This window comes from Molothrus aeneus, chromosome 1 (genome assembly GCF_037042795.1).
Source record: "Molothrus aeneus isolate 106 chromosome 1, BPBGC_Maene_1.0, whole genome shotgun sequence".
In the NCBI taxonomy this organism is placed as follows: Eukaryota; Metazoa; Chordata; class Aves; order Passeriformes; family Icteridae; genus Molothrus; species Molothrus aeneus.
In genome coordinates this window covers 139,814,054-139,828,145 of record NC_089646.1, presented here as the reverse complement: position 1 = coordinate 139,828,145, position 14,092 = coordinate 139,814,054, and positions in this window count along the sequence as shown.

Genomic DNA, 14,092 nt, shown 5'->3' with positions numbered 1-14,092 from the left:
GCATGCCATTGAACTCCGGAGGCATTTTGAATCAGGGAGTATTCCAGGATAAGGTCTGCGTGCAGTTACTGTCTCCAACATTCGTCATTGACATGGCACAGCAAAAGCAAAACATCAATCAGCAGTGATAGAAGACAAAGAGTGCAAAGTACAAAATGTAACCTAATCTCCCTCTCACATAAAATCACATCCAGAATTAATTTAAATACTTTATTTTGGTGAAAAATGTCTTATTCTTAGCTTCTCTTATTTGTGAAGCCATTTAGTTCCCTTATTTTTTCTTTTATGACTAAAGAGAGAGAGAAGGAATAGAGAGAGAAAAGGGATAGAGAAAGATCATGAAGAAACACAAACATAAAAGTGCCTTAAATACAACTATGTTTGCCTATATGTTAAATGCCCAAGTTTCAGCAATTTACTTACATGAGGCACAAATTATTTTAATGATGTGTGGATATTGCACACCATAAGCAAAGAAACAAAGCACAAAACAAGAAAGGAAAAAAGAAGACTCAGGACCAATTAATTTCAATATCTAGGAACAAAGGTAGTGGAGCCTAAAGTCCACTCAGTCTTTTTAAGTCATACCACAGTTATCAAAGGATACGATAGTCAGTGAAATTGCTCCACAAAGTGTCAAATATTTTTGCTGCCACCAGAAATGCAGCTGCTTCAGTTAGAGCTCTCAGGTTCTCATTTGGTGAACTTGTGATTTTTAGCAGTACGTACCTAGTATTGCTGACATTTGATTTTGACTGACACTATAACAATATAAAATATTCTCATTTGTTTGTCATAATCATAGATGCTATCAGGAATACATATCACATGTATGGATATTTATTATAACAAAAATATATTCTTTGGATTTTCAATGAGTTGTGATTTATATATTCAGAATCACATACAAGCTCCTAACGAATCTATATGATAATTAACTGGAATTATCTCTGCCTCTTGAATTATACAGCAATGTCTCATCTTAACAATTGAGTTAGATTCTGAGACAGCTTCAAAATAAAAGAAGGCCCTGAAATCATCATCCTAAATTACTGCAAATGTAAGAATATAGTCACACTGCTTCTTTTATTGCTCACTCCATGAAATTAAAGTCAAATTTTTCAAATATAATTTATCCTAATTATCACTTTCTATGGAAATATTTTTGCTAGAATGATACAAAAGAATCTTATTTCCATAATAAGTGGGAATATATTATGTTTCAAAGCAGGTGAACATAAATCTTTCTTAATATCTCAAAGAGTGTCAAGCGGGATGACTCTTTTCAGATTGTGGTTAAAAAAAGTAGTTAAAACATTGAACCTCTCAAATAAACATTCAAGACTTAAGAGCTCTATGGAACTATAAAGTGCACAGTCACAAGTCTATAAATTTATATTCTTACTTATAAATAAGTGTCCCATGGCTTTCTTAAACCAGAGATCCAACCAGTATTTAATGGCTGTATAGAATGTAAATAGTCTAGAATGGGAAAAATATATGCTGTCCTTAAAATGTACAGATGTGATTGTACAAACACATACACTACATGCAGAAATTATTTCCACAGCTGAATAGACACTTTATTTAGTTTCCTTTAGAAGGACATTGTTTATCTATATCTACATTTATTGAGACAGACAGAAAAGAATTACTTCAGTAGTTAACTTTGCAGTTAATATTCAATATGAAATGGAATATCTTTTTATTTAACACATTCATCAGCTGGAATGTACAAGCTTCTCTTTCCATATCTTGCAATTTCTTTTGTACAGTGATTAAAACTAAAGGAATGCTTATAAAGCAATGACTAAAGTCCCAGTCTGTACTCATGTTTGGGACTGCTCCAATCCAGACTTAGCACACTGTACTTGGACTTGTTGAACTTAATGAGATTTCCACAGGCCCACTTCTCATGTTTGTCCAGGTCCTTCTAGATGCCATCCTTTTCTTCCATTCTTCACCTGTCCAGCCTTGTGTTGTCTGCAGACTTGCTGAGGGTGCCCTCGGTCTCACTGTGTGTACTCGATGAAGACAGTGAAGAGCACCAGTCCCAGGGCAGAGCCTTGAGGAAATTTCCAGAGCCTTGGTGCATATTTCCAACTGGACATGGACCCATTGACCACAACTCTCTGGCTACATCCATCAAGCCAATTCATTATCAGTTGAATCCCTGTCACTCCAATTTTGAGATAAGTATGTCATGTGAAATCTTATCAAAAACTTTACAGAATTCTAGATACATGACATCAATCAGTCTTCCTTTGTCAACCATTGCCATCTCCATCACCAAGAGCCATCAGATTGGTCAGGCGCAATTTACCTCATTAAAGCCTTCCCAGCTACCTTGAATTCCCTCCATGGCTTTTATGTGCCTTAGCTTATCTTCTAGGAGGATCTGTTCCATGATATTCCCAGGCACAGAGGTCAGGCTTACAGGTCTGTAGTTCCCTGGATTTTCCTTTCTTCCCTTTTTAAATATCACCATGTCTTTTCCAATATGATGGAGAGTGGCTTGGCAATGATATCAGCCAGTTCCCTAAGGAGCAAGTTTCACAGATTCTGCTTTATGAATACTGAACTGATTGCTGGGAGGTAGGGCGTAGAAAATATTTGCATTGTGATAAATGGCATCTTTGCACCTTTTTTCATCCAGTTTGCTGCAGAAGTACTACATGTTTCTGCAAAGGACAGGGACTGGTCAGCACAGAGAACATGTCTGTGTTCTTTGCCTTCACTGCTGCTGGCTGTCATTTCACAGGAACCACTGCAGAGTTCAACCTTTCCCCTGGAAATGCCCTGCAGCCTGTGGGGTTGTAATGTCAGAGGACATGTAGGCAGCAAGAAGGAAATCTGCTCCATGAATCCAGATCGTTGCACTTCCAAGGGAAGGAAGAAAAAGGAACTGATTGTAGAATTAAGTACAAAAAAAAAAAAAACCCAAAAAAAACCCAAAAAACCATGAAAACCCCCCCAATAAACCAGTAAACAAACAAAAAAAATCGAAACAAAAATCCATCAAGCCAAACTACAAAGGGCATAGCAACAAGATGACCTTTTGGAGACTCTTGACTGCATGGACTTAATTCAAGAATGGAGGACATTGAAAACTTTTAAACTAAAAGTCAAGACAGCCGGGAACAGCTTTCCCTGCAAGTGCTTTGGGTAACTAAATATATCCTTGCTAGGATATATTTATCTAGAATATTTCTAAGATATTCTCTAGAAAGGATTTCTGTGATGTTTACTCATATGAAAACATTTTTACTAGATTTCAATTTTACATAAAATATTTAGAGTTATAAAAGTTAATTAATTGGAGATCAAATTTATCCTAACAACAGCCTGGAAAAATTCTAGAAAAATTTATGTAGATGGATAATTGACTGAAAGTCCTGTTAATGTGTGTTTCAGTGTGTGACCACTCACTCCACTGCAAGACTGTTTAACTTTCTTGTTGGGAGGTAACAGGGCAGGACATGACTAGCAGGTCTTGCAGTAAACTGGTAGATATTTTAATCTTCAAAATAATGTGTAGCTTGAGTAACATTTACTGTTCAGCTTTCCTTCTGAAGCTCAAAACTTTGTTCTGAAAAGGCACATTGTGCTAGGATCAAACACATGATCAGAACAATCATTTTTTAGGAAGCTGAATGCATGAAGGGGGCTGGCTTAAGTGAAGCCACAGTTTTGGTGTATTCTCGGCTTTTCCCTTCCCCAGAGGTACCAGTCTTTCAGAGGTGTCTCTTCAGAACTATTTACTACTAGTCTGAAATGTGACCTCCAGGCTGATGACAAAAAATTGTTGATTGTTGCACAGTGTGAGAGCTGATCCTACCCTTAACTTAATGGCTGACTTGTGTTTTCTTTCCAAAACCAACCATCAGCTGTTTTTCAGAAGAAGATGAAAGGAATACACAGGGACACACAGTAGACTTCTGCAATGTTAAAGAGGATGTACAAATTATGCAGTAGTGATAATAAATTCTGCTAGAAATGCTAAACAAAAGTGCTCCTTGCCATGTATGGGTATGAAGGTTTGGATATGAGTGAGCTGTTTGTCTGCCCTTAATGTGGCTTGTTTCACAAGAAATTGTATTATGGGATATGGTATTAGGAAGCACTGAGTGTGATATCTTAACCTTGAGTGTCAATATTTCATGGTTGTATTGAGACCTAAAAAAACATTTGCAAAAACCCTACACCTACATTATTCATAACAGTTTAAATAATATGCATTATGAAATATTACTTTGATTTTTGCTGATTTTGAAAAGAAATTTGGGCTAGGCTACTACATAAAAAGTTATAATGAAAATATAGAGTATAAGAAATATTTAATACCTATTTAAGTCCAATACAACCTATTCTTATACTTCATCTGATTTCAGGTACTGAATTTTCTTCCTCATTTCTTTTAAAAATGGAGCCCTCATCTTCTGTGTTTTGGGTTCTTTTTATTATTATTTTATTTATATTTCTGTAACAGTTTTGAGAAGATTCTATTTTTTTGTGGCAAGGTGAAGGATGACAATATCACATGAGTACTTACCCAATTCCACTAGGAATTTGCTTCCAGCACAGTATCATTCACTGTTCTGATATCACACTCATTTTGTATTTTTTAGTGTTTCATCAAGTTTATGGCAATCATATTGTGCTTTTATTGCCTTAAACATACTGTAGTGTCAAATCAAAACATTTCTGAAAAACAGAGAAGTCAACTAGCTGATCTATCTACAATAAGGGAGATACATCAATTCCATTTGATCTTCTGATAAATTAATACCTTCATTAGTACATCTCAATGACTTGCAACATCCTAACAATAATATTAATTATTATAATAATAAGATATTAAAAAACCTTTTATCTAGCCAGCAGATTACATGACTAACTCTGTGAAGACAGAAACCTCTCATTGCTTTTCTACTTGAACAAACACTTTCAAAGGCAAAAATATTTTTATTCTTTATTTCTCTCTTCTGGATTTTTAGAACATCATGAAAATGATGGTGTCTATTTTGGCTGTTGTGGGTTGCTTTTTCTTGGTTGAGAGAAACCATGGTCTTTTTTGCAATATACATTGCTACCTTCAAATAAAAGGGGCATTTCTAGCAACTGCCATTTTTGATAAATAGGAATTTTTATTTAAAATAAATATTATTTCGACAGAACCTTGAATCTTCAGAAATTCACAAGCAGAAAGTGAATAATTCTTTAACAGCACAATATACGCACATTTTTGGAAGAAATTTTATACTTTATTTTGTCAAAGGATAATGTAAATTATGCTCCACAAAAAGTCCTCAGGTTGCAAAAAGATTAATTAAAAAAACCCCAAACGTTAAAAAATAGCATCTTATAATAATTAGAGGCTAATTTTGATAATTAGAATAATTATAAGAATAATTTGAGATATTTTTTCATAGTATTTACAAGTGGAATTCACTAGCAGTTGTCTTCATCCCAAGCAGTGTGTTCAACTTGCCTTTTTACTTAAAGAAATAAGCATATCTGAGCTACAATACTTGTATTTAGAATTTAGAAAAGACTTTTCCTCATTAATTATGAAAATCTGGGAAAATTAATTTTATTTTTGAGCTATAAGAGTTGGGGTAAGTCCCCTTTGGTTTTGATTTAACTTTCTCCATTGTGTTGTTTATTTCTTTATGTTTTTATTCTCTTGTTCATTTTGTTGGGTTTTGCTGGAATTGTTGAATATAATTAGAATTAATAAATTATAATACTATTTGACATCATATTTAATCTATCCATAATAGGCCAGAAAATTTTAAAGTCTTTACATAGAATTCTACTGTGGTTTTGTTTTGTTTTGTTTGCTTGGGGTTTTTGTTAATTTTTTTAAAATTCCCTTTTACAGAGAATGATACAATGAAATCTAATTTTAATTTTGATCATTCTTCTTCTTTTGATTAACTGCTGCCTCATGATCACTTAAAGCCTAGGAGGTAATTTTAGGTGCTATCTTTTCCATTTCTCATTTATTTTCCTTTGAGAACTCTTTTTCTACAATTCTTCGTCATTATTTTTTTCAGTAGCAAGAAAGGATTGAGGAAAGAAAAGAAATATTATTTCAATTCTTCCAAACTTCATGTCAGAATTTTCCTTGAAAATGGTCTATATGTTACTTCCAAAAACTTGTAATGGAAATGAATTACTTAATGAATATGGAAGCGATTATTAGTTTTATCCTTATGCAAAGAAAGCAGTTAAACAAGACTAAATGTCATCCAGAAAAATGCAATGTTTAGGAAAAAGAAAGAAAATGGAAAAACAAAATACAAACAAATAACAGAGGCTAAAGAGGACATCCTTCTAATGTGAAAGACTGTTCTACAAATAACAAAGCTATTTTCTTTTCTATTCACAAGCAATTTTGGCAGTTTCCTGACAGACAACATTGCATTAACTGCTTTTATCATAGGAAAGAAAAATGACAATGTTGATATAGCACTCAGAAGAGGTGATATCTTGCAAGGACAATATCCTGCTTTTATTCATCTGCACAGGAGAAAAATATATTAGAAATCCTTCTAGTGTGGAAGGATTGAAAGGACATGGAAAACAATCAAATATTGAAGCTCCACTGAAAGATAAATTTCTGGGCAGAACTCCTCCCCCTCTTCCATGAAAAAAACCCCATGAATAGCTGAAAAGTCAAAAAAAATGAACCCTGCAGTTCCTGGCTCAATATATAAATAAGACATAATCAACAGACTTAAGGCCCCAGAAAAGTGCTGTCATCTAATATTTTTCAGTGCTTAAGTTGGATGAGATCTTTAGTCAGGACTTTGGACTAGAAAAGATGATATATCTCAGGATTATGGATTCTCATTAAAGGGGAGGTTTTGGTTGGATTTTAGAAAAGATTCTTCCCCCAGAGGGGAGTTGGACACTGAAAGAGCCTTGCCAGGGAAGTGTTCATAGCACCAAGCTTGAGAGAGTTTAAGTGCTTAGACAACACTCTCAGACACATGGTGCAACTCCTGGGGATGGTGCTGTGCAGGGCCAGGAATTGGACATTTGTCATCCTTGTGGGTCACTTCCAACTCAGGATATTTTATTATTCTATGATTCACTACTAGAAACTTCCTAGTTTTAAAACTTGCAGTTTGAATCCAGTTGATATCTCTTTTAGAAACTGATATATACTATGTTTTAATCCCTCATTCAATTATTTAGAAACTGTCCATGGAAATAGTTTTAATTTTTAGAAGTTCCCAACTCGTATCTATGCATTTCATATTGTCATTAAAGTAGAATAAGATAAATACAAAAACTGGTCTCTGAGGTCCTCCTCAAAGTCCTCTGAACACTGAATTAGTTTCTTCAGCTGAGTTCTGAAGTGTAATCTGAACACCTGTAGCTTACACTGAAACCATGTACTTCTGCAGATCTGTTTTCTTTTCCTCTAGCTCTACTGAACATCAAAATAACCTTGCTTCTGTTAAGTCCCTAAACTTCTCTATAAAATTGATCAAACATTGAAGCAGCAAAAGAGTAAAAGGTAATTTGGAATTTACTAGAAATGTGTGTGGAATAACTCTGTGAATTAGTAGAAAAAGATTCTCTACAAGAGTTTAAGAAACAGTAGAGTCAAAGTGACATTATAGTGAAATTGATCAAAGCAAGAAATATTACAAGTTTAAAGAAGGACATTTAGACCATTCTCTTCCTTGGAAAAAAACCCTAAAAATCATAGATCATAGTCTCTGTGTTTTGACTGCTCATAAAAATATAATCTAAAAGTGGAATTCAAGTGGAGGTGCATACTCCAGTGAAGTATATTAGAAGACTATACCATGTACTGAATAATTCTGTGACACCAGTGTTTGTCACAGAAATCTTTAGAATAGAATTCTACTAGAATATTATTCTTTTCTGATGTGGAAATAATATAAATACTTATGTTATATATTGGTTAAAATTTTTAACTATTGGATCTATTTCTCAGAGAATAATTCATAGAACACATTTTTCAGAATGATTTTTTAAATGATCTCTTTAAAACTTAGTACAGACTTCTTTTTCTGAAAAACTTTAAAAATTATTGAAGTCATTTGTGTTTACTCCAAGTAAACAGCAAGATTTTGTTAGCAGCAGAACAAATCAAATACAACTGGAAGAGTAATTCAGGAGAATGGGAGAAAATTTCTATTAAGAATTCTTGTGATCAAATTTGTAATTAATATTATGACAGGGATCATTTTAAGTACCTTCCTTTTGTGACTGAATCCACAAAATATTTGTAATACATCAGTGTTTCAGATATTGAGAAGAGTAATGAATCCAATGTGCATGTGTTTCTTGTCTATTAATTTACTGATTTCATTAGATGTATGCTACAGAGATATTTTTTTAAACAGAGCTAATTAAACTAGTGAATGAAATTAAATACTCAATATTTTCATCTAATATTTTGGGGAATGCTCTGTAGTAGTTATATTATGTCAAGAGAAATTATGTGACAATACCCTAATTAACAAAATGCAAGTGACATATACTAAATAAAGCTTTGAAGAAATACTATTACATATTTAAATACTATTCATTAAGACTTGTGTTTTTCTAAATATATCTACATTAGTATTTACTTTATACACGTTAGTGTCTTCTTTTGTCTCCCAAAATTTAGCTTCTTTTCCTCAAAACTAGAATTTAATTATTTTTGTATTATTTATTTCATGTTTAAAAAAATAAACAATATTTTGAGTATTGTGTATTAATGAATTCATGTTAAGATTTGTGCTGCTGTAAATATGCCTGCTCTTGATTCTGAGGTATGAACTTGTCATCTGTCACTACAGAGCTAACCATTATAACTGAGCAACTGATGAAAATATCTATAAATAAGTAAGAAATTGAGGCTTTTAAAAAAATAACCAAGAAAATAAAGCACACCAAAAATAAACCATGTAATTTTTGCAGTAGCAATAGAGCTATCTGTTTAATCAAACAGGAAAGATTAACTAAAAATCTAAACCTCCAAAAAGGGGTTGCAGTCTATGAAACCCTTATCCAACATATATATTGTATAATATATTATATCATATATTATATATTATATCATATATCTGTTCTAATGGGAAGCAATTTAGAAACTGTATGCAGGGTGAGGTTTTTGGGTTGTTGGGTTTTTTTTTTTGAGATGAGGAAGCCTTTACAAACATTATTTATCACATCAAATAATTATTACAAACTATCCTAGGAAGGAAATGCAATGATTTAGCACCCTGGGACTGTAGTTTTTGCTAGGAATAAGTGGTATAAAGGGAAAAAACCCCAAACACTTTAACAGCTTAAAATATCCTGATCTGTGCTCAGAAAAATGTTAAACAAAGTAACTTTTTTATTACTCCAAAATGAAAAAAAAAAACAGTTAACTACCCTTTTTAGTTTTCAGAAACTACATATTTGTCACATCTCCCAGTCAGAACACCACAATTTGAGCAATGTAGTGTTCAGCCTGAGTTTTCCCTCTGCAATCTTCCTTCAGATCATCAGGGATGAACTAATAGCAAGCATGAACAAAGAAAACTTTTTATTATAGCAGATACATACCTTCCTATGTATCTGAAACTGGAAGACAGGAAAATTACAGGATATATCTTGGAAAAATTGCTGTCAAACCAGGAAATGTTTTTATTTCTGTTTTATCTATGCTGTGCCTACCAGACTTTGGGTGGTATCTTGTAAGTGTAATAATCCATTTGCAGTTTCATGCTGCAACTACCTGATAGCAGTGGTAGTTGGCAGATGACTATCAGGGTTTTTACTTGCAACATGCTCTCTTGTACTTAACACTAACACTTCTAGAGCTGCAACATTACTTAATTGTGTTTATGATAAGGGCAGCAGGTAGAAAGTGCTGACACCTTCCATTCTAAGACATTTCTTCACCTGATAAGACCTCTGTTACATTTCAGGATAGAATTTCTAGGCATATACATTTTTCTAATGATATATTTAATTTTCATAATTTCAGCAAAAGCTGTTCAGTTAGATTGAATTTAAGGCAAATTTTCCCACATCAAAGAAACATTAAAAGATTTTTGAAGGGATATTTGGGTACATGCTTGAAATGTGTGCTTCCATGCCTGTCTGTGTTTCGAAGGAATGGTGCTTTGTAGGGGAAAAGTATATTTTTTTATACAAAATCCAGTTATATTTGACCAGGTTGTGGCCATCTAAAAAGGCAGCTGCACATTTCATTTATTTGAATATTTATAGGTAGCTGATTTATCCTTGGTGGAGCACATTAGCAAATCAGCTTTCTTCTGAACTGCTGCTTCTGCCTGGCATGCAGCATGACACAAAAACCAGGAGCATGGAGAGCGCTGGTGTTCCCAGTACCCTGCCTTGCTCAGGCAAGGCAGCTGGAAATGGAGGGAGTGTTCAGCTGCAGTACAGAGGGGTAAATAAAGCATGAATATATAAACTCAGTTTTGAGCTGAGGTGAAGACTTTTTCACATTTCTGCATGCAGGACCGTGCAACTGTGCAGGACTGTTAATGTTCTTAAAATGTGGTTTTGTCACTTTTCTTGATCTCTGCCACTATCAGTGAGTGGCACATTTCTAATTATTTTCAAAGTCACATTAAAGCTTTTTAGATGTCAAGTTGAAAGTAAATGAAAACATAATTTTGACTTTCCACTTAACTCTGCATTAAAAAAATCAAGAAATTAAGAAGCTTGTGCTAATAAGACAAGAACATATTTTTTAAATGTTAAAGAAAATACATATTTAGATGCTTCTGCCTTGTTTATAGAATGTTGGGCACCTTGATAGGTCTTTATGGTCACCCAAATCCACTGATTTAAGAAAGATTTTTGTCGCTATGATGAGACAAATAATGAGAGAGATCATTTACTGAGACATACTTACAACTTACAGGTTGTAAAGTAGAGTTTGAAAAGTGAATAGATGTGTTCATTTCCTTGACCAGGTTGATACTGAGCATTAATTTCTGCCTGTGCTGAAGTATTATCCACACTGCTGTGGTAAGATGTTCTTGTGGGTTTTCTCCATGGCTTTGGTATTCACTCTGAAAACTGCTATAAAGATCCAAGGTTTCCCAGTTTTTACCAAAGCGAAGTAGACATTCTTTCCAAAATTATTTTCTTCATGCCTCCCAGAACTATCCTAGAATTTTGCTATATTCAGCTTGTTTGTTTCATTTTCTGATGCCACATTTTCCCTCATACTGAAAGTTAGATCTGGAACATGTATGTAAATGTTCTGTGTATATTAATACCTATCACAGAAGCTTGATATCATATAGCCAAAAGGAAAAGTGTTAGCATCAGTCTCAGCTGATGTCTGTTTATATAATGTCAGCAAGAGGTATTCTCATCCTTATCCTCAGCTGTGATATTCATATCAACCAGGTATCCTCTTGGGCCTTGCCATACATGACTCATCTTTACATTTGCAATGGTGCATGAGCATTTGGGACCCTTCCTTACACACCTGTTGCTCCTAAATTGCTGGCATGTGCTGGTGACAATACCTACTCCCCAGAGTATGATGACAACTGTGATGACAACTATGATGACAACAAAAGACACAGGCAGTGACAAAGAAAGATATACCATACTTATCTAAATTCTCAGCCTCTTCCAGTTCTTGAGATCCTAATTTTTTTGTTCCAGTTTACTAACACAGTGCAGAAAAAACAATATAAAATCTACAGGCTTATATTCCTCGAGTGCTTTCACTTGGTGTACAGAGAGGTCACCTTGCAGCCTAAGGATTAAGGGCAATGTCATGTTCTGATCCCATTCTTTATTATCTTTTTCTTATCTATTATTAATTGGGATCATTATTCTGTCCTCCCTACAGTACTGTACCAAGCTTCTTGGGCTCAGAAAAGGTAAGAAATACTATCAGGTATAAATGAAAGAACAGCAAGAATTATATTTTCATGCATGAGCACTTTATAAAAAAAGGTTGTAAAAGAATTTAACATCAATACAAAGATGAAAAGCACTCTAAAGCTATATCCCACCTCAAATTCACATACTCGCATGTGTAAAATACAGTCAATATTAATAAACATATACAAACAAAAATATTTTTCACACTCCTGTTTCTAAATTACACAATAAAAAAGTCAATCAATATTCAGTGGACTTTAAATCAATTTGGAAATAAAACAGAAAAGGCCTGGGGGTTCCACTGTCAAAACCAGAATATGATTTTCATATTCTCTGCAATATTGTCAGTCATTACATTTTTCTTTTCACTTACCAGGGTTCTGGCGGAAACAATTAATTACTTATATGCTTTCTTTGGTCAAGGTAATCTTTAAGAGCCTTTTTAATATTCTGTTGAAATGGAACACAGATATTAATTTCTGGAATATTAGAAACCAGCCTGTATGCACAGATTTTTGACTTGTACCTCAGCTGGTATTTTAAACCCCAGAGCAAAGCTGAAAGATGTAACTGAAAAATAAGAAATTTCACAAGCTTGTTTTCAGATAAACATTTCAACAGTAGTTAAAACACAAAATCATATTCAGAATGCTGCAAAAGGAAACAGTTTTTATAATCTCCTACTGATAAGAAAAAGGAAAAAAATAAACCAAATACTTTTTCACAGTGGAAAAACCCTTTCTTGACATTTTTCAGCTCCTGATTGGCTCTTATATCTGCAAAAGAACTTTTAACTAATACCAAAATTTACCTCTTGTAGAAATAAAAATACATCTTCCTAGATAGTATCTCCTGCTGCTAAAGCAACTTAATCAAATAAAATATTGTTTGACTTTCAAAATTAAGACTAATTTTCTTTTCTTTTCACTAATACCTGCCAGAAATATATACTTTAAAAATGAAAATGTTGTTTTTGTTCCTTTTTTACCAACAACCCATGAAGCAGCAGACCCAGGTAACTCTGTGACATAGGTGTACGTGCCCTAGTATTGTGATTCTGTGCCTTATTCTGATTACCAGCCACATGAAAATGCTGATAAGTCATCATCTCTTGCAATATCAAACAGAATTCCTATGTGAGTCAATAGGATGATCCTCCTTTCATTTACTGAGAGGACAAAGTAAAAGGACAAAGCCTTTCCTCATCAGACAACTCAGTTCTCTCTCTCATCACATGTGAGGATATTAGCATTTACCACTAGAAGGTAAGTGATAAAGACATGGTTTCAACCAGGAAAATGCTGAGGCAAAGTAAATCTTGAAAATGGAATGATTTTGAACTAACTTTTTATAATCACCAGTGAGTTCTTAGTCTCTGAAACTTGCATATGGATTACTAGTTTTACATATGTTACAGCCTGGTTTGTTGACTCTATCCAATGTAGACTCTCATCTGTCATTTAACAACCATCTGGTGTCTGTTGGCAAAGCACCACTTCATCATTTGTAGAATATTGTTCATGTGAGGGCTCTAGTCCTAAAGCAAATCTGGAGATATTCATATCTTCAGCATAACCAGGTCATTTCATTTTTTTTTTTCCCTCTGGCAGATCTCAACTTTGTGGATTATTATTGATATACAAAGTGTCATTTTAAAGCAGAAACATATTTAACTGCCCTTCAGACCCCGAGGCTTAAAATTAGATACTTATGTCCATATTTAGGTACACAACAAGAAGCCTGCTCAGGATTAAGAGAGCAAATCAACATATGTCACTCACATGGACTCCAGCCCAAGTTTTCAGGTGCTCAGGTGTCCTCACTGTGCCCAGCAAGTCTGGTAGGTGTTCAATAAGGTAATTCATCTATAATGCTAAATATGAATTGAAACTTGTAATTTTAAAGAGCAGCTCTTAAAGATATTTGTTATACTAATTTTTTCTACACTAACCGCCTTTGACAAGTGCCTCTCTAATTTTCTAACTGTTGCTTTGATTTTATATTGCTGTCTAATAGAATATCAGTAAGACATCAAAGTCAGTGGAAAAGAAACAATGGCCTCCCAAAATTTGATTTGATGACAAATTTTGAAATTCTATGCAAGTACAGTAAGACAATTATGCAGAGTTTCCACCAAGTGTAGATTACTGTACAAACATTTTGAAATAATACCAGTGTTATAATAAAGGAG